General features: G+C 49.7%; 2 protein-coding genes across 20 annotated transcripts in view; one reads left to right on the top strand and one right to left on the bottom strand.

The window, feature by feature from the left end:
• TPO (thyroid peroxidase) overlaps positions 1–24,829 on the top strand; it is a gene marked incomplete at its 5' end in the record, with an annotated part of 445,236 nt that overhangs the window by 254,278 nt on the left and 166,129 nt on the right. The window lies entirely within an intron of this gene.
• The window catches only part of MYT1L (myelin transcription factor 1 like), a 297,774-nt gene that overhangs the window by 114,532 nt on the left and 158,413 nt on the right, over positions 1–24,829 (bottom strand). For 16 of the 19 annotated variants that reach the window (XM_080683275.1, XM_080683277.1, XM_080683265.1 and 13 more), the window contains one exon: positions 3,148–3,293. The gene's annotated coding sequence lies outside the window, so the exon portion shown is untranslated. Of the gene's footprint in view, positions 1–3,147; positions 3,294–14,049; positions 14,231–24,829 lie in introns of all 19 variants that reach the window. The other 3 variants (XM_080683276.1, XM_080683281.1, XM_080683266.1) reach the window with 1 other exon arrangement.

Here is a 24,829-nt window from a genome sequence, read left to right as displayed (position 1 = left end):
GAATGACTGGTCGCTACCACCCGGGGGCAGACGCTCAATGCAGGAGCTGCCCCCTGGTGGTCAGTGCACTCCCACAGGGGGAGCACCTCTCAGCCAGGAGCCGGCTCATGGCTGGCCAGTACAGCGACAGTGGCGGGAGCCTCTCCTGCCTCCGCGGCAGCACTAAGGATGTTCGACTAATGGCTTAGGCCCGCTCCCAAGCCATTAGTTGGACATCCCCCGAGGGATCACGGGCTGCCAGAGGGATGTCTGACTGCCAGCTTAGGCCTGATCCCCCAAGGGGTCCTGGTCTGTGAGAGGGCACAGGCCGGGCTGAGGAACCATGCCCCCCCCAATGCACGAATTTTTGTGCACCGGGCCTCTAGTCTATATGTATAATCCTCCTATATAATAAAAACCTAATATGCTAAGTGTCCAGTCAACCAGTCGCTGTTCAACCAAAGTGTAATCTATACGATAAAAGCCTAAGCGACCGCCAGAACGACAGAGGGCAGACGCTCAATGCAGGAGCTGCCCCCTGATGGTCAGTGCACTCCCACAGGGGGAGTGCCGCTCAGCCAGAAGCCGGGCTCACGGCTGGCGAGTGCAGCGCTGGTGGCAGGAGCCTCTCCTGCCTCTGCGGCAGACGGGTGATAAGGAGCAAGGGGTCTCAGACTGCAAGAGCCCCGGACTGTGAGAGGGATGTATGACGGCCGGCTTAGGCCCGATCAATGGGGGGACTGGGCCTAAGTCGGCAGGTGGACATCCCCCAAGGGTCCCGGATTGTGAGATGGTGCAGGCTGGGCTGAGGGATCCACCCCCCCCGCCCCAGTGCATGAGTCTTGTGCAATGGGCCTCTAGCTATATATATATAAAAGCCCAAGTGACCGAATGACCGGTTGCTATGACACGTACTGATCACCAGGGGGCAGACGCTCAACACAGCAGCTGCCCCCTGGTGGTCAGTGCGCTCCCACAGCGGGAGTGCTGCTCAGCTGACCTCAGTAGTCCTGCAGGTCCAATCTCCAGAGAATGGGTCAGGCACTTCCAGAGACTGGACTGGGGCCACTGGCACGATCCCGACAGTGCCACTGGCCTCCTGGAAGTTGGCCTCAGGCACCGCGGCCGCTTCCCCTCCCTAGATGCTCCGCAAGGAAGAAGCAATGTAAAAGTGGCCGCCAGGTGGCTCCCGACAACCAGCGTGAACAAACATCAGGGGGACGGATCCCAATCCCAGGCCGGCAAGGGTGTCCCACCACCCGCCGGAGGACCAATCACGTCCCAGCCCCCTGACTGGCACCCTCCTCAGGATGGGCACCAGACACAGGACTCACAGCTGGCGAGCGCTGCTATGGCAGCGCAGGCTTCGCCCGATCAGGCAGGCGCTGCGGGGCCTGGATGAGCGGGAGCGGAGGCAGGAGCTGCAGGCTGTGGTTTCGGCTCAATCCCTGCAGGCCATGCCCAGGGACCCCACTCATGCAAGAATTCGTGCACCAGGCCTCAAGTATAAATATAACAGCTAATTATTAACTCAAAATAGATCACACCATAATGTAAAAGCTAAAATTATAAAACTCTTACAAGAAAATGTAGAGGAGAATCTTCATGGCACTGGACTGGGCAATGATTTGATGAATGTGACACCAAAATAAAACTAGACCCACTGGACTGCGTCAAAATTTAAAATTTTGTGCATCAGTGGACACTACCACTGAATGAAAAGGCAATTCATGCAATGGGAGAAAATATTTAAAAATCATGTATCTGATGAGGGGTTAATATCCGTAATATATATAAAAAACCCTACAGCTCAACAACAACAATAAAACAACTCAATTAAGGCAAAGGACTTGAGCACAAAGTTATCCAAAGAAGACACGGGAATGGCCAAAAGCATGTGAAAGAAAAGATGTTCAACATCACTAATCATCAGGGAAATGCAAAACCATTTCACATCCATTAGGATAGCTGTTAAATACAAAACAAAATAAAACAAACCGAAAACAACAAGTGTTGGTGAGGACGTGAAGAAATTGGAAGCCTTGTACAATGTTGGCGAAAATGTAAACTGGTACAGCCACTACGGAAAACAGTGTGGCAGTTCCTTAAAAAATTAAAAATAGAATTATCACATGATCAAGAAATTCCACTTCTAGATATATACTCAGTACCGAAAGCAGGGACTCAAACTGAAAACAGGTATCGGTACATCATGTTCACAGCAACGTGATTCTAAATAGCTATTAAGTGGAAGCACCCCAAGTGTGCATGGACAGATGACTAGACAAACTAAACATGGTCCATCCAGGCAATGGAATGCTATCAGCCTTCAAAAGGAAGGGCATTCTGACACATGCAATAACATGGGTGAACGCTGAAGATATACTAAGTGAAATAAGGCAATCACAAAAACACAAATACTGTATAATTCCACTCACATGAAGTCCCTAGAATTGTCAGATCCATGGAGACAAAAAGTAGAATGGAGGCTGCCAGAACATGGGGGAGTAGGAAATATGGAGTGACTGCTTAATGGGGAAGAATGGCATTTTGGAAGATAAGGAAGTTCTGGAGATAGATGTTGGTGATTGTCACACAGCTACTACTGGACTGTACACATAATGTTATACATGTTTTACTACAATTTGAACAATTCTTAAGCCAACACCTTAATAACCTGAAGTTTTGCAAGGAGCATGGCTCCCAAGTTCTACAGTGGCACCAAGGGAGGTTTATCACCAGTAACTGACAGCAACCTGGGAGGACTTACGCTATGTAAATATGGCCCTAATCAAAGACTGATTGATTTTCTTAACAATAAAAGGTTCCCTAAACAGAACTAAGTGTAGAAATAGAGACCTGACTTTAGAGGGGCTCTGTACAATGGCCAGAGGGTGAACAGGCCTACCCCTAGGGCTTCCTGTGAAGCTATTTCTGGGTGATGCCACTGGATAACAGAAGGCTGAGTCTGTGTTTAGAAATGTATTACAAAATCTGACTTTATGTTGAATGTATTTATTAAAATTAAGGGACACTGTGCTCTTTGGCAAATAAAAAACCCACCATTTGCAAACCCATCTTCACATTTTTTCAAAGTAAGATATTTTAAGGTGAATAGACCCGACATTTGTGTGCACGTAAGCCTGGAGCAGGACATGGGGTCCTTACCTTTACGTGTCTCCTCTGGAAGCCATACAGATGGGGGACCCACCAGAACCTTTCTTGACGGGATGTTGTTGATAATTTGTGAGAGAGGAACACTTGATTAGATCCAACAGCTACATTTTTGTCTCTTCCACCAGATGTGGGTCACTCTAGAGAAAAATAAAGGGCAGAGAAATGGGGTTGACATTCATAATGAAACAAAATTCCTACATTGGGGCAGTGAGTCTCAGGGAGGTTTGCACTTGAAGACAGTGGCGTCCGAATAAGCAGGCTGAGTGGACAGACCCACAGAGATGCCACAGGGAGGGATGGCGGAGACACCACCTCGAATCACACCAATTCATTTCTGATAAATGATTCATTTGAGAAAACTCCTTTAGAAAACTAAGTCACTGTGATGTAAAAACTACACAAAACTGTAAACATATTCTTATAAATCTAGGTGTAGGAGTTATTTTGTGATTGAGTCCAGGAAGCATGAAATATTTAGAGGATAATTAGAGAAGCATATGGATGTGTCTGTACATATACACACTGCCTGTATCACCAGCAGGTTGCCGTACGTGCCTTTATTTTTGTTTCTCTACTATGAAGACAGTAAGTAAGCTGCAGCCCTTCCCATCCAAAAGACTTTAGAGCGTGTTGGTTGCTAACTTAAAACATACCTCAATAATTTAAAATTTATTTGTTAAAACTATAAAGCATTGGAGCTAAAGAAAAACAGATTTGCTGTTTCCCTTCCTTCTTTCACTCCCTCTTTTCCCCCACCTTTTGCTTTTCCTCTAAATTTGTTTCCAAATGATGAGCTAGAATTTCCCAGGCTGATACATGTAAGTATGTCACCATATCCTATATAATAAAAGGCTAATATGCAAACCGACTGACTGGCAGAACGACCAGTCGCTATGATGTGCACTGACCACAGGGGACAGATGCTCAACACAGGAGCTGCCCCCTGGTGGTCAGTGCACTCCCACAGGGGGCGTGCCGCTCAGTCAGACCCCTGAGCCGGGCTCACAGCTGGCGAGCGCAGCGGCCGTGGTGGGAGCCTCTCCCGCCTCCACAGCAGCACTGAGGATGTCCGACTGCCGGCACAGGCCCACTCCCCTGAGGGCTCCCAGACTGTGAGAGGGCGCAGGCCCACTCCCCGAGGGCTCCCAGACTGTGAGAGGGCACAGGCCCACTCCCCGAGGGCTCCCAGACTGTGAGAGGGCGCAGGCCCACTCCCCGAGGGCTCCCAGACTGTGAGAGGGCGCAGGCCCACTCCCCGAGGGCTCCCAGACTGTGAGAGGGCACAGGCCCGCTCCCCGAGGGCTCCCAGACTGTGAGAGGGCACAGGCCCACTCCCCGAGGGCTCCCAGACTGTGAGAGGGTGCAGGCCCACTCCCCGAGGGCTCCCAGACTGTGAGAGGGCACAGGCCCACTCCCCGAGGGCTCCCAGACTGTGAGAGGGTGCAGGCCCACTCCCCGAGGGCTCCCAGACTGTGAGAGGGTGCAGGCCCACTCCCCGAGGGCTCCCAGACTGTGAGAGGGTGCAGGCCCACTCCCCGAGGGCTCCCAGACTGTGAGAGGGTGCAGGCTCACTCCCCGAGGGCTCCCAGACTGTGAGAGGGCGCAGGCCCACTCCCCGAGGGCTCCCAGACTGTGAGAGGGCACAGGCTCACTCCCCGAGGGCTCCCAGACTGTGAGAGGGTGCAGGCTCACTCCCCGAGGGCTCCCAGACTGTGAGAGGGCACAGGCCCGCTCCCCCGAGGGCTCCCAGACTGTAAGAGGGCACAGGCCCGCTCCCCCGAGGGCTCCCAGACTGTGAGAGGGCACAGGCCCACTCCCCGAGGGCTCCCAGACTGTGAGAGGGCACAGGCCCGCTCCCCCGAGGGCTCCCAGACTGTGAGAGGGCGCAGGCCGGGCTGAGGGACACCCCCCCGCCCCCCCCCCGACCCCGTGCACGAATTTCGTGCACCGGCCCTCTGGTATATTATAACTGGGTTATCTTTATTCTCATTATGTTCAAAATGTGATATAATTTTCACTATTATTGTTTTTAAATTTATCTTTATTGCTGAAAGTATTACAGATATCCCCCTCCCCCCTATTTATCCCCTGTACCCCACTTATTTTTTAAATTTATATATATTTGTAATAAAATATTTTTATTGAGTTTTAAAGGGGGGGGGAGAGAGAGAGAAAGAGAGAGAGAGAGAGAGAGAGAGAGAGAGAGAGAGAGAGAGAGAGACATCATCGGCTGCTTCCTCTGTGCCCCCTACTGGGGATCAAACCTGCAACCCAGGCATGTGCCCTGACAGGGAATCAAACCATCAACCTCTCTGTGCATGAGACGACACCCAACCAACTGAGCCACACTGGCCAGGGCTTAATTTATATTTTAAATATCAGAGAAATAGGTAATCTGCATACAAGAAATCTGAGCTGCTAGAGAGAATTTCCAGGCGAATGTACTCCTTGCTAATTTGTATTTATTTTCAGTGTTTCTTCCGCTTCCTGTTTTCACTGATGGCTCATTATGAACACAGCTCAGACAGCGCCTGGCTCCGCACTACAGAAGGTCCGCACTGGGGCGGGGCACGTGAGCCTCGTGGCCCAAGGGGCGAGCTGAGTGACGGGCTCTGAGCACCCCCACTGACCTCCAGTTACCATCCAAACCACCCACCAGCTAGAATCCCATCTGCAGTCCCTCAAAGCGGTTCTGATGGAAACAAAAATTTATTTATTTTACCAGCTTTAAATATAGGCATTGAAACAACTGTTTAGCAGCTCTGTCAACGTGGACCCTCTGCGACAACCCTGAAAACCCCCGGAAATTGGTCAACTGCTGCAGGAACACGCTGTCGGCAGGGAGGGAGCACCTGTCAGTCAGCAAAGGCGAGGTCACCTGAAGGCAGGCGGGAGGAGGAGGCTGCTCCAAGGAGAAAACTCCCGAGGCTTTCTCCCATCCTCTCCCATCCTCTCCCTTCCGCTCCCATCCTCTCCCATCCTCTCCCATCCTCTCCCATCCTCTCCCATCCTCTCCCATCCTCTCCCTTCCGCTCCCCCCTCCCCCACCCCAGAGACTCCAGGGAAGACTTCTCCACGAATTCCAGACCCTGCGAGTCCAGATCACCTGTGGCCGGCCAGGCTGCCATTATCAGCCCCCAAGATGAACAACAGGAAGTACCAATTTTTAAAAAACGTAATACGCATCTCTTCAAAGCCATCTATACACACAGCTTAAGGGTCAAATAGCACGACAGGGCTTGTTATGAAAAGCGGCGCTCCTCAAACATCGCCTGTTCCATTTCCAGCTCCCCACTGGGGAGACTTTTACTGTGCTGGTAAAACTCCCACATACGTGTTTACTGCACGATGATAGTTCTAGTAGTTGCCAATGCTAGACCATAGGTTTTAGTTGGGACCAACTGTGTGTAAACTCCACTTTATTTTCTTTGGTTGGAGCACATGACATACTTTTGTGCATTTTAAGGTTAAACATATTATTATTATCAAAAGCACAACAGGGATGTCAAGAGGATAATTACTGTCACATTCCTGGGGGTGACTAACAGTGTCTTTGCTCAGAGCAGAGACTTGAACATATTGTTAGGGTGGTTTTTCATCTCTTTTAACGCAATACATAAAATCCTGAATAACAATTTTTTTCTTCATTCACAATTTTTATTTCTTGCAATTAACGTCTGTATTTTTAAAGTTGATTGGTCTTTTAAAAAATGAATACTTCTTACTCACCATACAATCCGCCCCCCCCCCCCCAGGGAAGGAGTAATGTGGGGGCGGTTGAAATACTCGTAGATACTCCAGCCCACCCTCCTGCACACACACCGTAAGATGGAGGCCCCTCAAGTTCACCTGATCCAAGTTCCGAATTCTGACCCTCAGCAAGTGACACAAACGAATGCCACGGGAGTCACAAAATGAAGCTAGTCACTGGTTTCCGTTTCTGAGAACCTTACGGCTCTTCAGATGAACCGCTGAGAGGAGAGGGAGCACGCAAAATGGCCAATAGGGGCCACGTAGGGAGAGGTACAGATATTTCCTTTTCAGTAAAATAAATACATTGCAGAGAAGCTTGTTGAAAAATAATTTTTCCAATTAAATTACTTTCCCATTACCTTTCATTATAATGTATGAAATTATTTAGATGAAAATATTTGGCTGTTGAATACAATAGAATCAAAATTAAGAAAGAAATGTTCTTCTAAAACCTCATCAAATTATAGTAACAGCCACAATATTCAAATAAACGGTTAACAAAAATTCTTTTTTAAACAATTAAAACCATTAAATGCATATTTGTTTACTTCAAGACATAAATGATTTCATTATTCAAATTAAACTTAAAACCCCTAATGGGAGAATTAAAGAATGAGAAGAATAATTGGAGATGTATATATTGCTTCTTATTAAAAAGACCAAATACAGCAGAAATGACAATAATTCCCAAGAAAATATTTATAGATTTTTATGCAAAACCAAGATCCTAAATGAATACATTATAGACTCTGACAAACTCACAGGGCAATTCATCTAGAAGAATAAGCTAGCAAGAATATTGAAGTGTTCTTTTAAAAAAGATAATTATAATAGCTTGCTATGCCAGATTTTAAAATACGATTTATAGCAACAATTATCAATCAGCTCCTGGGCTGGAAATAAGGAAAGGTGGCCAGTGGCTTGGAATAGTGACTCTAAAGTAAGTACTTGAGATCCAAAAGCCACAACCACACTGCTCCCCTGACTCACAGTGAATTTACTGTCAACTAAGACGTCAAGCATTCTTCACACACGGTATTATCTGCCCAAATTTTCCCATGCTCTATTTTGTTAAAGGATAACTTTCAGAATAAGGCGAAATCATGATTCTTAAATAATATAAAAGGAACACACTTTAAGGATTTTTTAAACTCATTATCTAATGAGGAAACCAAGCAGATGCTACTACCCGTTCAAAGGAAAAGTCCAAGAACAGACACATGAATAGATCAGGAATACTGAAAGGAATTTGCAAACAGATGCAAAGCGGGCCAACCCACAGTGTCAGCTGAGCTTCCACCACACACAGTGCGCTTTCCAGCCACGGACAGGACTGCTCGGCGTCGCTACAGGCCGTCCACCGCTCCGTCAGCGCCAACAGCTCCGAGCAGCCAAAGGGGCAGAACCTCCAGAGACTCACAATCCCAGAATCCCGAAGGCTGTGCCCTCAATCACGCAGTTTGCCATCGAAGCACAAATTTTCCTCTATGATTTGCACAGTTGTTTCTTTTTTGTACTGAAGACTTTTACACTTGTGTTATTGATCCCATATTGATAGATTGCCTATCATAATCCCCATCCCTCCCAGCTTTACACACACGTGTACACACACACACACACACACACACACACACACACACGTACACATACACGACCAGGCTGCATCTCTAAATCTCCACTTCCTGAAACTCTGCCACTCAAAGAGAGGCGCCTTTCTACTCCTGGCTCCATGGAAGACCTGCAGCTGGGGAGGCGGTCAGAAGAGAGGGAGACAGGATGGGCAATTAGGTCAAGGTTGGCGTTTATCATCGACTGGAGGACATTTCTGTTCTGGGACAAGTTTTAGGCAGTGACTCTGAACCCGTGCCCTGGCCTATGACCCGGTCACAGCCATGCCTGTAGAGCTGCCATACAAGTCAGAGAGCTAAGTGCTTTGCCTTCCAAACGAAAGGCAGTTTGTACAAATAACCTCGAGAAGAAAATATGTGACCCTGAATAAAAATGTTCGTGTTGCTGACACTGGGTAGGTAAGGTCTTCACCGTTCTGTGGAATTGATCACCGTAGTGATCAGACAACTCCAGCACATTCTCAGGGCTCTGAGAACCCCTCCAGGGCTCCTGGAGCAGCACACAGCCAGGCCGCAGGTCAGCCAAAGGTGACAGCCAAGTTGATGATTTTTAGAAAACGACTTTTGACGTTGACGTTAGCTCTGAAAGCTCACTTTCTTGTCTTCTTTTCTAATGTCATTTTCACGTGGGATGAAGATGTTCCTAAAAAGTTACTAGACTGGCCAAATCTATCACACCTGAGAGATTATGATCTACTTTTCATGGTTAAGATGCTGAGCGTGGTTTTTTGTGTTGCAGACAAACACCTGTGTTCTGTCTGCCTGTCTGGGCTGTGTGAATGGGGGGAGGAAACGGTCACGACCTGTTAGCACCTCTGGCTGGCTGGTGACCCGGAGGAAAAGACCTCCCTCTCGGAACGGAAACTCCACCTTCTACACCCACCCCGCTGCTGCTCACCTCCACCATCTTTCCAGAGAGACAGGAAAAGCTAATCTGAGCGAGAGAGACGGGCCTTCATGGTAAATCCACCCACCCACCCACCCACCCACCCCATTTCTGCCTGACCTTCCACATTTTGGCCCCCACCATTGGGTGTAGAGTGCTGGGTGTCAGGAGCACTCAGGTAGCTCCCAGTCTTGTTGGGAGTGAGTCCTGAAGGCATGATGCAAGGACCCTGGAAAGGTTCTAAGAGAAATCTGGCTCAATAGGGGCATATTTTACTTTTCTCGCATCTTTCTGGGATTGAGGTGCACCCATTTTCTTTACTCTGTGACCTTTGTTTGTGGGACACATGCATACCTGTTGTATCAACTATGCCACACAATGCAACATCCTCCAACACCTGTCTCAAATCTAAAACAGTCAGACAGCCACACATCAACTATAATAATTCATTAACATGAAAGCAGGAAATTAATGATACAAATATTGGTTTTAAGAAAAAGGCAGAAGCAACATAAATGAAAGGAGCACCGGACATATTAGTTTCACCTACGTGATGATTTACTATGGCCTTGGGAAAGTCATTTAACCCCTGTTGCAACATCCATGTGTAGTAAATGTCTATGATTATACTTTGCATTCCTAATGAGTTATTCTGAAGATCAAATGAGACAAAAATAATGCAAACACTTTAGAAAGTAAGCAATGATACTCATACAATGTAAGAATGATTGATACTAGTGCTGATGTTCATATGAATACTGGTGGGACAAGAAGATGTGGGCTGCCCGGCCGGCATGGCTCAGTGGTTGAGCGTTGACCTAGGAACCAGAAGGTCTTGGTTCGATTCCCGATCAGGGCACATGCCCAGGTTGCAGGCTCAATCCCCAGTGTAGGGCATGCAGGAGGCAGTGGATCAACGAGTCTCTCATCAGTGATGTTTCTCTCCCTCTCCCTTCCTCTCTGAAATCAATAAAAATCTATTTTAAAAAGACACGGGCTAAAGTTTAAAAAAATAAGAGAGTAGTGCGTTAGAATTCAATGCACAGAAAAATCCTGGTCCTGCCATGACTTTCTGATTTATGCCATGGAAATAAAAATGTTAATATGTCATAAAACCTTATAAATCCTGACTAATTGGGGAAAAGCCAATTTGAATTTCTGAAGGGTTTTAAGAGAAATGTAGTTATATTACTTTAAATGCATGTGGTAATATAAACTACTGGTTAATAAAACTGCCATGCAGATCTCCATTAATCTAATCTAATCTAATCTAATAATTTGGTTAGGAATGAAGCATAGTAACCTCCATCTTGTATAAAAAACTGCTGTTTGAAACTCTCTGCTGTTGTTAGATAGTCCCTGGTCCTGTAAACTCTGTCACTTTAAGACCATCTCTTAATCTATAAAATGACTTTGTTTTTAGTTCAAATAATAGAAAAAGATAAACTTAACTGTCTGACCTTGCAGGCTAGCCATCCAATGTAATAGCCTAATATAGACTAACTAGAGGCCCAGCGCACGAAATTCGTGCACGGGGGGCTGTGTCCCTCAGCCCAGTCTGCACCCTCTCCAATCTGGGACCCTGCGAGGGATGTCCGACTGCCCATTTAGGCCCAAACGGGCAGTTGGACATTCCTCTCATAATCCAGGACTGCTGGCTCCCAACTGCTTGCCTGCCTGCCTTCCTGATTGCCCCTAACCGCTTCTGCCTGCCAGCCTGATCACCCCCTAACCACTCCCCTGCCAGCCTGATTGACGCCTAACTGCTCCCCTGCCAGCCTGATTGCCCCTAACTGCCCTCCCCTGTAGGCCTGGTCACCCCTAACTGCCCTCCCCTGCAGGCCTGGTTCCCCCCAACTGCTCTCCCCTGCTGGCCATCTTGTGGCAGCCATCTTGTGTCCACATGGGGGCAGCCATCTTGTGTGTTGGAGTGATGGTCAATTTGCATATTACTCTTTTATTAGATAGGATACTGATGATAATTCCCATATTCTTATGCCAAGTACTAACTCATTATGTATTCAAGGTTACAACTGTCTGTAACAGTAACTCACACAGAGCCCTTTGTAACATCTGCGAACAAAGAGGCTCGAAAAGTATAAATACGAAACACTCCCTGTGTGTGGTGCTCAGAGATTTGGAAGAGACACCTCCCTCTGGGCCGCGCGCAATGAACGACTCCTAATTAATTGGCTTCTTAAGGCGTCTTGTATCCCATTTGCTGATTTACGATACAACAGGACGATGCTTAACCGTCACTGATTCATTAATTCAAGCAAATGCCCACCAAGTCTCCCGGGCTGTTACAGGCCAGGCCCTGAGGATAAACACTGGAGCAAGGTGCTGACCCTCAACTAACCTCAACACGTTACTGCCTAGTGGGCAAGCCTGACAAGTCCTTTATACTGGCATAAACTGACCCGCTGTAAGTGGGTCCCTGCCACACAAAACCCCAGATGGTGGTACGATGGGGGAGGCACAGGAGGCTATGGGCTCACCCTGAGGGGTAATTTCTCAGTTGTTGAGGTGAGGAAAGACTTCCCATAAGAAGTAACACCTGCATTGAGGCCTAAGGGATAAACTGGAATAAACCAAAAGGGAAAGGGGGCAGTGTTTTAACTTTTGCCCTAAGCAGTGGTCGGCAAACTGCGGCTCACGAGCCACATGCAGCTCGCGAGCCGCGGTTTGCTGCTCTGTTGACCAATGAGTTTACCGACCACTGGGATAGGGGCTTAATCACAAGGAACAACAACAGCCTCTAATTATTGGAATCGAGAGTCTAGGTCAGTGGTTGGCAAACTCATTCGTCAACAGAGCGGCAAACCGTGGCTCATGAGCCGCATGTGGCTCGCAAGCCGCAGTTTGCCGACCACTGGCCCTAAGGACGGTTTCCCGGTGTGTAACCTGAGATGACAGAATTTGCATGGTGAATTTCACGCTGGCTGGACCTGGAGAATGGGCAGGGAGAGGCAGGTCTGGAGGAAGGCGGACTGCACCGAGGCTAGTGCAGCAGCTCAGGCAGCAGGTCGCAGAGCCTCACACGGCACAGGCAGGGAGAACGCAGGTGTCAAAGGTCAGAACACCGTGCAGCGCTGGGTACGAGGGGAGGGGGTCTCAGTTTGTACTGTTTGGTTCTGAGATAAATCTGGGACTTCCGGGCAGAGACTTGGGTTGTGACAGGAGGATGGATATACGAATCACAAAGGCGGATTTTAACATTTGGGTTCCAGGTCATAGCATCGGTTCCTCAGAGGAGGTTTGTGCCAAGCTTCCCTGGGAAGATTAGCACCAGTATCCAGACGGCACGTTCTTTGAGACCTGCCCTGGGCCGGCTCCCACGACAGTGTGTGCGATTTCACTTAGTGAGTATCTGCAGGGCTGCTTCTCCCTCCGCCTCGTACAGTGATGCTCTCTGAGGGCCGTGGCCTCTGTAAACTCTTCTCTTTCTCCCGGGGCAGTGGCCGCACTTCTGCCTGCCACCTCCGTTGGGACAGTTCTCAAGTGCATCCTGGGCACTTCAACACATTTCACACTGTGAATCCGCATGTCCAAGCTGATCTACTGGGCTATCTGCTGAGCTCCTCACAGTCACCACGTTCACCCCTGAGCGAACCATCACCTCCCTGCCCTCCCACTGCAGGCGCTCTTCCCGGGCTCAGTTCTACGAAGGACAGATCCAGCAACACGACAGTCGCTCTTCCTTCTCCTTCACTCTCCAGATCTAATGGGTATTTCCCCAAACTATCCCATCGTCCTCATGCCCCCACTCCTGCCTCAGCCCCAGCCCTCACGTTCTCTCAACTCCATGAGCACACACCATCTACATAAGGACTCCCCCACCACTGTGTTACCCATCTTGAAGTTGCCCTCCATACAGACATCAACATTATAATCAAATTTCTCCTACTTTTAACTCCTTCTCTGGGTTCCCACTGACTACAAAAACCAATCCATCCATCCATCCAATCCACCCATCTACCCATCCATCCATCATCTAGCCACCCATTCGTCCGTCCATCCATCCATCCATCCATCCATCCATCCATCCATCATCTAGCCACCCATTCATCCGTCCATCCATCTATCCATCCATCCATCCATCCATCCATCCATCCAATCCATCAATCTACCCATCCATCCATCATCTAGCCACCCATTCATCCATCCATCCATCCATCCAATCCACCCATCTACCCATCCATCCATCATCTAGCCACCCATTCATCCGTCCGTCCACGCTCCTTGGCTCACGGTCCAGGCTTCTCCACAAGTGATCGAGTCGCTTCTCTAGCCTCCAGCTCTGGCCTCTGCTTGTTTGGATAACATACACGATGCTCACCGAGTGTGGCCCCTGACACTCCATTTTCCTTGCATCTTGGTTCCCATGCGCATGTCTTTTTCCCTCTGGCAATGTTCCTTTTTTCTCCCTTCATGGCATTACCAAAACAATAGCAAATGCTGGCAACACTCAAGGCCTAAGGCTGTGATTTCAGATGGGCAAACAGAAGCCTGACTAGGAGTTTAAAAGGAAACCCTAGAGAAACCCTGGGGAAATTTCCTGGGTATCTAAAGGCCGCTGACATGTGCAAAACTGTGTGCGTGTCCAGGAAAGACATAGCCACTCACCTCTGGGTGATCTGGAGGTCCTGAGCAAGTAGAGACTGAGGGTAGGGCTGTTCTGTACAAGGCCTGACGTGTAAGGCGCACCTTCTCACACAGCTCCCTCGGCACAGGGTAGAAGGTATTCACACAATGTATTTAGGAAAATCTGAGCCATCTACTAATTTATACCGATCAGGTGTGACACCTAGGAAGCCAGGCATAAAAACAAACATGAATATACAAAACACTGCAAGAACTTAAACAAAAAGACAGCCAAGAATTCAGTGGCCACACATTGCCTTCTGGATTTGATATACAGAAGGTACAGAATTTAACAAAACAAATGCAAGATATATAAACTAAAAACTACAAAATATTGTTTCAAGATATTAAAGATGTTCATGTTCATGTTCATGTATGAGAAGATTTAATATTGTTAATAGAGTAGTACTGCCCCACAGATTCAGTGCAGACTGTCAAAAGCCCAGCTGTTTTTTAAATGAATTATTAAGTTGATTCTTGAGATTCACATGGAAAAGCAAGAATCCAGAATAAGCAAAACAATCCTGAAAAGAAAAAAACAGAGCTGGAGAGGTCAAATTCCCTAATTTCAAAGCCAATGACAAGAAGAAACAAAGAGAAGGAAGCAGCAGCGAAGGCAGCGGGGTGCTGGTCAAGGACAGACATGCAGATCAATGGTACAGACATGAGAATCCACACATTCATGGTGCGGGGACAACTGCATATCCACATGCAAAAAAATGAAGCTGGGCTCTCAAATCACACCACATACAAAAATGGACTCCAAATGGACCACAGATTTAAGTATAGGAACTTAAAACTATAAAACTCCTGGAAGTAAACATATAAGGAAAACTTCATGACCTTGGGCTAGGCCAGTGGTCAACAAACTGCGGCTCACGAGCCGCAGAGCCGCGGTTTGCCGCTCTGTTGACTACTGAGTTTGCCGACCACTGACCTAGACTCTCGATTCCAATAATTACAGGCTGTTGTTCCTTGTGATTAAGCCCCTATCCGAGTGGTCGGCAAACTCATTAGTCAACAGAGTGGCAAACCACGGCTCGCGGGCCGCATGTGGCTCGCTAGCCGCAATTTGCCGACGACTGGGTTAGGCAATGGTATCTTAAAAACACCACCAAAAATATTCATAAGTTGAACTTCATCAGAATTAAAAACTTTTGTGTGACAAAGGGCACTATCAAGAAGGTGAAAAAGCAACTCAGAGTGGGGAAAATAATTGCAAATCTTACATTAGACAAAGGACTTGTATCCAGAATACGAAAACCATTCTTTCATGCAAAATTAAAAAGAAAACCCAATATAAAAATGAGCAAAGGATTTGAATGGACATTTCTCTGTAAGCTAGACAAATGACCAATAATCCCATGAAAAACATGCTACACATCAGTAGTCATCAGATAAATATAAATCAAAACCACAATGAGATATCACTTTACACCCATTAGGATGGCTATTATAATTACATATATAAAAGAAAAAATAACAAATGACGGTAAGGATGTAGAGAAATCAGAACCCTCACACACTGCAATGTAAGAATGTAAAATATTGTAGCTACTTTGGTTAAGACTTGGCAGCTTCTAAACAATGCTAAACATAGAATTAACATATGACACAACAATTTCACTTCCACCCAAGAGAAGTGAAAACATATCCACACATAAACTTGTACCTATATGTTCACAGAAGCACTTTTCATAGTAGCCCAAATGTGGGGAAAAAGTAAACTTCCATCAAACGATGAATGCATACATGAATGTAGTGTCGGCATACAATGGAACCCTACCATCCATAAGAAGGGATGATGTCCTGGTGCAGTTATCTATGGATAAACCTTGGAAACGATCGCTAAATGAAAAAAGCCAATCACAGAAAAAAAACTCACATCGTTTGATTCCATTTATGTGACACGTCTGAAATAGGCAAATCCGGAGAGACGGAAAGGAGGTGAGTGGTGTCCATGGGCTGGGGACGTGCCTGCTAATGGGCGGTGCTGAGTGCTAACACTGGACTTACGGTGAGCACTGCACGGCTCTGCGGATACACCCCAAGCCCCTGGTTATAAACGCTCCCTGGGTGAACCGTGTACTATATTGAGAACTGAGATAAGTCTCTCAATGAAGGCATGAAAATACGGGTTTCCCTCACAGAGAGAGGATGAAGCGGGCTCCTTCTCCTGTAGTGGCACCTTCGGTGCTAGATTCTACACGTCGCCGATGGGCATGAGATGCTTCAGGAGTGGAGAGCGGTTCTCCATGTTCACCTCCCACCCTGCCAACTGCCCTCAAGAACTCTCCGTGACCCAAGGTGGGTGGCCTGACCAAATGGCTTCCTCATAGAACTACTGATGAACTCAACGTGGTGGCACCTTAGGGCCAAGCCGCTCTGACGTGTTTGTAATTAAATCAGTGCCCATGGTTCCCTGGCTCCCTGCTGGCCATCTGTTCGTGTGTTCACTCATTCATTCACCCGAGCACTGAGCTGCATACAAACACGTACGGAGCTCTGTACCGCTTCAGGAGTGGAGGTCTCTGGAAAAGACTCAGGAAGCCAGAAGTCTAGTTTCGGAGGCTTGGAGATGCTTCTCCACCTCTTTACCCTCTAATCTCCTCAGATGTAAAGCTGGGTGATGGTCAGCGGATGACAGCTTCTATTAACTGGCATGTTGTGAGGATGTGACACCATCACCACCGCCCTCACCTACGCACACCCACGCATGCACGTACACACAACACAGCTTACATTAATTGCTAAGTAAATACCCAGGATTCTTTTACAAATGAGGACACTGAGGCCCGTGGACTTGATTCAGTCCTCGAGCTTTCAGAGGAATAGTCATGCTGGACTGAACCATGTGTTGGCTAACATTACGGAGATCTTTGAGGTAGGTCAAATTCATTTGTTAATCTTTTAAAGAGCCATTTAAAAAATTCTCTTTTTTTTTTCAGGTTTTACATCAGCAAATAGTGGGGCTGTGAACAAATACATCAGTCATCACGTTTCTCGTTAAAGCAGACACCCCATCAGAAATCCTAACCAGGGCTCTGCTGCCATTAGGATGTTTGTTTCCCTTTAGAAACAGCTCAAACACTATTTTATAATGTACCATAGAAAAAGAATGTTCCCCAAACGTAGCATATAACATTATAGCATTACTATTAATAGGATTATCACGTGAAAATGCTCACTGGCACTCACAATCAATAGCCCCCCTGTGAGGGGCAGAGTTCCAGAAGTAATGCAACCATTTCATCATAATGCTGTCCACACAGCGCAGGCTCCCACGGGCTCGGACTTTTTAAATCTTTCATGAAACAAGGCAACCTTCCCGGGTTTCCCGGATGGAGGGTGAAGATCACTCCGTGGTGAGGAATACAATCAGCGGCTCCCAGACGTGCCGTGCAGCACGCACTCTACAGCCTCCTCCCTGCGAGTTCTCTCCCGGCCCAAGACTCCCGCGCCCGCCCAGCAGAAGAGCGTCAGGAGGGGCTGTGGGGGGCACCCTGACAGCCAGCCCTGCCCTCCTCCCGCTCGGGATGCAGCCCGGGTGGTCAGACTGAGCCTCTGAGAGAGAATGATTGCTCAGCAGGGACCCCAACAGTGAGTCATCATGAGAACTCGGGGTCCTGGGTGGTACCCCAGCTCCCCCGAATGACCCGTTATTGCTTTGAGGGATAATTGGAGGTGCGTCTTGAGTTTGCACACAACACACTCTAAGCCAGTTGGGATACTTCTGCTGTGAGGAAGTATCTGCCACACCCCACTGCTGGCCCTTCCCAACCCTGTGAGGCTGTGATGCTCACAGACGCCAATCCTCACCTAGCTCTGCTCTGAGGAGCAACCCGTTGATTGATTCCTGCCGGGCAGTCTGGCTGCAGCTGGGCACCGGTAGGTATGAGGGATTGCCACCGCAGCAGCGACCTGACACGTGTCGTCACCTTCCTGGATGGCAGGCCTCACCCACCCACACGCAGCCTGATGCTGGTGAACTCGGCGCCCGAACAGCACCCGCCCGCCCCTGTCCTCCGGGCACCTTTCCTGTGGGCAGTCCCTCTTCGCAGCCCGTGGTTTAGCAGAACCTGAAACCCAACGTCCTCCGAGGTCAGAGCCGGGTGGGGGGGCACTGAGGAGGACAGGCTGGCCTAGGAGAGAAGAGCGTCAGCACCGGGCCGGGGTGACGACACTCAGGGAACGAGAGCGAGGGGGAGGCAGGCTCATCAACAAGGAGCTAAGGTGATGACCCTTCCCCATCCCCACCCCTTCCCCGTGGGGACACGTGCCAGGACCCCCGGTCTGACCCTCCGGGCCAGGCTCTCTCCGACACACCTCTGCACCCGGAGGAGTCCCGTCCCAGCTCCTCCGGCAGCTCCGCCCGCAGCAGCACCCTCCCGGCCCCGTCCCACGCACGACAGGGGGCACGGTGGGAGACTTCATCAGACGGCTCAGAGCAGCCCACAGTTTAAAGCTTATGAATTATTTCTGGAACTTTCCAATGAATGTTTTTCTACCACAGGTGACTGGGTAAGTGAGGCCGAGGAACGTGAAACTGGGGATCAGGAGGACTACTGTGCACACACAGGGCATTTTGTGAGGCAGTGACAGGGCTCACAAGGAACAGAAAACTGTTCCTGTCCTTCAAGAAGTGGTGGGCATCGGTTCGCCGCAGCTCCAATGACCCCACCTCCAGGTGCCTGTGCCACGGGGGGTGCCTGTCCTCGGTGTGACCGGACTGAACGGCTGCTGATAAAGAAGGGAACGCGGTGAGCAGTGAGGGGATGCCCCTTCCCAGGCTGGCTACAAACACCACACGTGCCCGCTTGCTGGGGTCGCCAACTCTCGCTCGCTCGCTATGCTGGGCTACTGGGCAAGGAACAGCCAGCGCCTTCAGCCAACAGCCAGCGAGGAGCCGAGGCCTTGGTCCCACAGCCTGCTAAGAGCTAGGCCCGCCGACGCCTCCTGCGTGAGCTGGGCAGTGGATTCTGTCCCAACGGAACCTTGTAATGACTGCGGCCCCAACTGGTACATGAGGTCAGAAATAAAAGGTACTGGCCCTAGCCCTTTGGCTCCGTGGACTGAATGTCAGCCTGTGGACAGAAGGGTCCCAGGCTTGATTCCAGTCAAGGGCACAGACCTGGGTTCCAGGCTCGATCCCCAGTGAGGGGCGTGCAGGAGGCAGCCAGTCAATGATTCTCTCTCATCATTGATGTCTCTCTCTCTCCCTCCCTCTCTGAAGTCAATAAAAAGATATATTTTTTAAAAAGAGACTGAACTAGGATTTATATTTGTCTCACGCCATTTCCTATTCACTAAATTGCTCTAAGCTGATTGTCCCAAGGTGCCTGGGGGGCTCTGGCGGGGCCTGCCTCCTGGGGGGGGTGGGTGGGTGGGGAGGAGTGGGCACTGGAACACGCAGCCGAAAAGGCGCGTCCCGCTCCGTGCTGTCGGCTGCTCTCACTCGCTCTCTTCCAGACGCACTGCCACCAGGAACTGCCTGCCCTGGCTTCCTCCTCCCGTTGGCATCAATTCATTCCTTTAGTTATCTGCGCACTTGGCACACTGTCCAGGGGGCTGTATCGTCCGTTCTGCCCATCTTTACGAAATACAGCAAACGCTTCTTTTATTGGGAGGAATGATCCTGACGGAAGCTCTCTGTGACACCGGGCTGAGCAGCAATGCGACTCCACCCTCTAAGGAGGTCTGAGCACCAGACGTGGGTGCCTATGTGTATCTTATCAGGACCCCACAGGGGTTGTAGGAGAACACAAACGCCGGTGACTGTGCCGGAGCTCCAGGGCTGACGGAGGCCTGCACCATGGCACCCTTCCTCACAATGACCCAGGAGGCTGTTGTGATGTCCACACTCGGTGTCACTCACCTACAGCCTCACGGACACAGGAGAAGGAAAGCAGGGATCCTGACTTCAGAGCCAGGGCTCCTTCAGGTACACATATTATTGGGTACACATAATCTATAGTAATAAAAGCGTAATAAGCAAATCGACTGAACGGCCGTACAGTGGAACGACCTTCCGGACGACCACGCTATGACACCCACTGGCATCAGGCCAGCCAAGGTGGTGAGATGTGATTGGTCGGGGGGCCCCACCATCGCCCCGCAGAGGGAAGCCCAGGCCAGTGGCCGGCGGAGCAATCAATCAGGGGGCTCCGCGATCGCCCCAAAGAGGGAGGCCCAGGCTACCCGGTGGTGGCACTGCAGCGGGTGGGCGGGGCCTTCCTCTTTGGGGCGATCAATCACAGGGCTCCTAGACTGCAAGAGGGCACAGGCCAGGCCGAGACCCCCCCAACCCCGAGTGCACAAATTTCGTGCACCGGGCCTCTAGTATTCTAAACAAACATCCTGATTGCGGATACCCTGAGCCTCCTTTCTCACGGACGTTAACGTTACTTACTGCTTAGGAAATAAACAGTGTCTTTTCAACACCATGAACATGTTATACTTTCTAAGGACTTTGAACATAAAGAATGTGTGTGGAGACTAAAACCATGTCCACCTGTCTCAAGTCACACATGTTGGGACTTACTATCGTGTGTCCCACAATCCATGTAAGTTCACGTAAACCGTGTACAGACTGCCCTGAACCATGCATGCTGCCAGGTCCTAGACCAGCAGGTGACGGGATTCCTGGGAACACGGGCAATGCCAAGAGGCCTTCGTGGCGTCAGGGCAGGGATCAGGCAGTGCTTCGGGGTCAGCTCCTGCAGCAGTGACCTGGCCCACACACTTCCCACAACACGCACAGCCTTGGTCGCCACCGAGGAAGAAGGAGCGAAACAGGCCTGGGGTTCAGCTGCGCAGCGGGACAGCGGGGTCCGTGCACGTCTGCTGTGGGCACCTCCTCCCTGCGGTGTCACGAGGAGTACGGCAGCTCCTGAGGACGGCACAGGATCTGCCGGGATGGCACAGGGTCTGCCGGGACAGCACCAGGAGCTGGGGACCTGCTGAAACTTCATCCCCTCTCCTGAGAGGTGGGCCAGCACTGGCCTGGCTGTCCGCAGAGAGCAAATAGCCCATCGGGGACCGCGACCCTTAACGTGAGCACCACTAGGCTGCCCACTAAGGGCACAGCGACCTGGAGGCAGGGACGAGGCACTGCAGCCATCACCCCGCTCCGTACGCAGCTCTGTACCCTGCTTTTGTTTGCTCACTCCCTGAGCAGCAGGTTCTCTGGCTGGAATGTTCACGCCATGGTGTCAGCCACTGATGCTGGGCAGCCCACACAGCCGCTCGCTTCATTTTCTCAGCGTCTCGAGACCCTCCCGTGTGTTCCAACCTGTGACCTGTGTATCGGGGAATCATCTCTGCTTCCACCAGGACAACCCTGAACCGCCGCGTGTCAGTCCTGTTTCCACTAAATGCTTCCACTTTTGAACCACTTGTTTTTTCTCATTTTGAAAAAAAAAAAGTAAGAATAAGAAATTATAAAACCATCAGCTAAAACATAAAAGCCTCTGAAAGGCTCACGGCAAACATCTCAAAATGGAATCTCTTCAGGAAAATTAGTGCAAAGGAAAATAAGCGTCTCCAGGCCAACGCCTCACTGTGTGCCGCACGCTCCGTGGAAGATTGTCCCAATCCTCATTTACCCAGGCTTCAAGCTAATTGCTCTATAGTGTGTGAGAGAGCGACCTGGCCAGGACCCGCTGTGGAGAAAGGTAGTGCCTGGTGCCCCTCTCACAGGTGCTGCAGCGAGAGCTGCCATTGGACAATTTAGGGGACAGGTGGGGTCCCGGGTACGTTATACGAAGGACTTTAAATGCATGATCTTTTACTCACTGAAAGGACTTTACTCACTGATCAGCAGGTGACGGGATTCCTGGGAACACGGGCAATGCCAATGAAGGACTTTAAATGCATGATCTTTTACTCGCAGATATTTACTCACTGAAACCCATTTTGCTTCATTTTAAGTTCTGATTAAAATACCCTAACTAATAGGGAAAATAGAATAGCCATTGTCTATGACGAACCCACGTTCGCTGGAGAGACGCTAATCCCCCACCCCTTCCCCAGCGAGAGGTCACCTGCGTAGAGCCCTGGAGCTGAGTTGGGAGTTTTATTATTTTCACCGATGTCAGTCAGACTAGGAATCTTCACTGATTGACACAGATATTCCATTTTCTTTTCTTCCAGGAACTCTGAGTGGGCGGGTTTGCCTACTTGCATAGATGGGAAATCTCGGAGCCTAAGGAAACTGAAAAGACCCCGAATCAGTGAGGAACAGCAGCCGCTCCCGAGTGGGTCAAGTGTGCAAAGTCTTTTTCCACCCTCACTTGGGCCAGATCGCAGCATCCGACAGAGACCAGGCTTCTCCACGCTTTCGTCTCCGAGGAGGGGCTGACTGCAGGGGCGGGCAGGTCTCTTCCAGTCTCGACTGAAGCGTTTGGGAGAACAGAGAAGGGTCCACTGCAGAAGCCAGTCCGGGAGAGATGTCCCCACAGGGATTCCCCGAGAAGCCTGTCCTGGCTGAGGAGGAGGACAAGGTCCACGGCCGGTCAGACCTCCGGGTGTCCTAGCTGATGACACCAAGGACAGAGGGGTCTCCTCCGGGCGTTCTAGCTGATGACACCAAGGACAGAGGGGTCTCCTCCGGGTGTCCTAGCTGATGACACCAAGGACAGAGGGGTCTCCTCCGGGCGTTCTAGCTGATGACACCAAGGACAGAGGGTCTCCTCCGGGTGTCCTAGCTGATGACACCAAGGACAGAGGGTCTCCTCCGGGTGTCCTAGCTGATGACACCAAGGACAGAGGGTCTCCTCCGGGTGTCCTAGCTGATGACACCAAGGACAGAGGGTCTCCTCCGGGCGTTCTAGCTGATGACACCAAGGACAGAGGGGTCTCCTCCGGGTGTCCTAGCTGATGACACCAAGGACAGAGGGTCTCCTCCGGGTGTCCTAGTTGATGACACCAAGGACAGAGGGTGTCCTCCGGGCGTTCTAGCTGATGACACCAAGGACAGAGGGGTCTCCTCCGGGTGTCCTAGCTGATGACACCAAGGACAGAGGGGTCTCCTCCGGGTGTCCTAGTTGATGACACCAAGGACAGAGGGTCTCCTCCGGGTGTCCTAGCTGATGACACCAAGGACAGAGGGGTCTCCTCCGGGTGTCCTAGCTGATGACACCAAGGACAGAGGGTCTCCTCCGGGCGTTCTAGCTGATGACACCAAGGACAGAGGGTCTCCTCCTCCTCACCGCCTGCTGCCATGCACATCAGTAACAGGTGAGCCCCTGAGAACCAACCCACGTTCCCTGCAGAGACAGCTAATACAAAAGGATAATCCCAGCCCTGCCCAGCTAGAGGTCAACTGCATAGAGCCGGGCAGCTGAGTTGGGAGCTTTATTATTAAAACTTAGACAAAAATACTTGAGGAAAAGCAGGGAAGGGCCCAGCAGGATGGGAGCTCGAAATAATAAATGAGTTTTAAAAAACGATGTTCTAAGACTTGTATTCACACAGAAGAGATCATTGAATTCATATTTTTTTTTACTTATATTAAAATACTAGAGGCCCAGTGCACAAATTTGTGCACGGGTGGGGTCTGGCCAGCCTGCACTGATCAGGCCGAATGGGCTGGGCCGGCAGGGGGAAGGGGCTGAGGATGGATGGCTGGCTGGCTCTGCCCCCTTGTCGATTTCCCAGTTGAACTCCTGGTCGAGGGGATAATTTGCATATTAGCCTTTTATTACATAGGATGACTGCCTGATAGGATTGTTTCTGGTTATCACCTCCACTGGCCCCCTTTCTATCCTTAGCATTCACTCTGGCTTTTCTCAACCACTCTATACTCCTTCGTCTCTTTAATTAAGTCTGGGCTCAAAACTCATACAGGGAAGTGCAAGTAAAATATTGCCTCGTGTTTCCACATTGAAACTAAGACTAGATTAAATGTTGACCTAATTGAATGATGTATTTGCCACACTTTGAAAATAAAGAAAAGAAACATAAGTACAACAGCACCCAGATGTGACACTGGTCACCCGGGCCCACCTGCGGCATGGCCCTCACTGCCCGACTCGTTTCTAACCAGGTGCTTCTAGGGGGCAAGGGTTCTACGCCTTTGGAATGGTGTTCGGGCAACATTACTTGCTGCTCTTGCACGGAGTGGGCATGGAATCCCTGTGGTCCTACGATTCCTAACCCGATTTGATTGGCATTTTGTATGTCACGTGCTCATTTCTAACAGGGTGAGAGGCTAGCCTGCTGTTTCCAGGTCAGGCCTGACAGCCCTGCGCCAGGAGCTGTCCATGTGACCACATGCTGGCTGTCCCGCCCTGGAGCCCGTTTTTAATATGTGTAAAGTGAAATTCTAATTATAGAATAGCTGTGAGTTCTCCCAGGCATTAAATCCACCCATCCGTCGTCCATCCAGCCATCCATAGACAGGGTTGTTAAGGACTGAATGTGATGTCAGATGGGATGAGGGTAGGGAGGTGGGTGAAAAGGGGGAAGGAATTAGGAAGCACAAATCGCCAGTTATAACATCACGGGACGTAAGGTCAGCACGGGGAAAACAGTGGGTAAAATTGTAATAACTGTGCATGGTGTCAGAGGGGTACTAGACCTATCGGGGTGACCGCCTCCTAAGTTATATAAATGTCTAATCATATGCTATGCACCTGAAACTAATATAGTATTGTATGTCAAGCATAATTAACTTTTTAAAAAGATCATGCATTTAAAGTCCTTCGTATAACGTACCCGGGACCCCACCTGTCCCCTAAATTGTCCAATGGCAGCTCTCGCT

Source organism: Plecotus auritus (assembly GCF_963455305.1).
Source record: "Plecotus auritus genome assembly, chromosome: 8".
Lineage (NCBI taxonomy): Eukaryota > Metazoa > Chordata > Mammalia > Chiroptera > Vespertilionidae > Plecotus > Plecotus auritus.
This window is presented reverse-complemented; position numbering and strand designations above follow the sequence as displayed.